Genomic DNA, 1,784 nt, shown 5'->3' on the forward strand with positions numbered 1-1,784 from the left:
CTGGGAGTGTGTGAGAGGGACTGCAGCCATACTGGGGATGAGTGGGAACAAACTGGATTTGTACTGGAAGTGCCTGGAAGTTACTGGGATCATACTGGGGGTGACTGGACTAATACTGGGATCATACTGGGAGCAACTGGGACCATGCAGAGGGCAAATGGCATCCTCCAGGGAGTGACTGGGAGTGACTGGGGCCATACTGGACTCAGACTGGGAGTCCCTGAGAGTGACAGTAACGCCTCTGGGATAACATATTTAGGAACAGAAGGTCGTGGCACAGAAGGAATTCCAACCAGAGCAGAGTGGAGTGAAAACATGGGAACAGCAATGCAGACCCCAAGGGCAGTGCAGAAGGAGGGGCAGGAGGTGCTCCAGGCACTGGAGCTGAGGCCCTGCAGCCCATGGTGCAGAGCAGGGTGGGGCAACTGTGCCTCTGCAGCCCCTGGGGGAACATCGGGGTGCAGAGACCCCCCTGCAGTCCATGGAGGCTCCCACGCTGGAGCAGGTGGATGCAGGAAGGAGGCTGTGACCCCGTGGCAGGCCCAGGCTGGAGCAGGGGCCTGGCAGGGACCTGCAGCCCATGGAGAGGGAAGCCCAGGCTGGAGCAGGTTTTTCCCGGGCAGGACTCATGGCCCCTGTGAGGGACCCAGGCCTGTACAGCTCCGTGAAGGACTGACCCCATGGAGGAGTGACCCACGGGACAGCAGGTTGGGAAGAGCTGCTGCCCGAGAGATGGACTCACGCCGGAGAGGTCCATCAAGGACTGTCTCCCGTGGGAGGGACCCCACGGGAGCAGGGGAAGGACTCCAACTCCTCTCCTTGAGCAGCAGCAGAAACAACAACTGACTGTGACCCCAATCCCGTCCCCCTGCACCGCTGGGGGGGAGGAGGGAGAACATGAAAGAGGGGTAGGGGGAAGGTGTTTGTAAGACTGTTTTATTTCTCACTCTTTGGCTCTTATCCTGTTAGTAATAAATATAAGTACTATCCCCACTTGGAGTCTTGTTTTGCCCATGAAAGTGATCAGTCACTGACCTCTCCCAGCTCTTATCTCTGCTCAGGAATTCTTAGCTGTTTTTTTTCTCTGTCCTCTGTCCAGTTGCAGAGGGAGAGTGAGAGAGCAGGTTTAGTGGGTACCTGGTATCTGGTCAGGGTCAACCCACTACAAGAATATAAAAAGAAGAAATTTTTTTGGTCTTGTTCTGATATGGTTAAGGAGCTGGATAAACAAGACGGGTGCAGGGAGGTCCAAAGCATGGCTTTGTGTCTGGATGATGGAGACATCACATTCAGAGGGAGACAGACTCTGCCGTTGCTTTCCTGGAGTGTGTTCCACCTTAATGGTGTTTTTCCACCCACAGCAGGTGTCATAGTTAAAGAGACCACAAGGAATTTTAGAGTATAAAATTCCAAAATTTATTGAAGGCAAATAAGCAAAACAGCGCTGGGTGGCCAGGGAGTCTCTGCTCCACCAGCGGTCCACAAATTCAAAAAGCAACAAACCAGTCCTTTTATAGAGTTGTAACTTTCGTTTCCCCATAGCCCAAGCCTTGTTTCGTTTCTTCCTTTTCATATCATCAGCTCTCTCTGCGCATGCTCTGCTCAGTTGCTAAGGAGTCAGTTCCTCTGGTTCCCGTTTCTCTCTTTTTAACTGTCAGCAGCTCTCTCCGCGCATGCTCTGCCCTGTTGCTAGGGAACCGGTCTCGGGATGACGGCGGTATATCCTTCTCTCATTTACTTCCGGTTTTCCTCTTTGTGCATTATGTCTTTCCCACATCATTCTA

Source organism: Corapipo altera, unplaced genomic scaffold, assembly GCF_003945725.1.
Source record: "Corapipo altera isolate COAL_440 unplaced genomic scaffold, ASM394572v1 61211, whole genome shotgun sequence".
In the NCBI taxonomy this organism is placed as follows: domain Eukaryota; kingdom Metazoa; phylum Chordata; class Aves; order Passeriformes; family Pipridae; genus Corapipo; species Corapipo altera.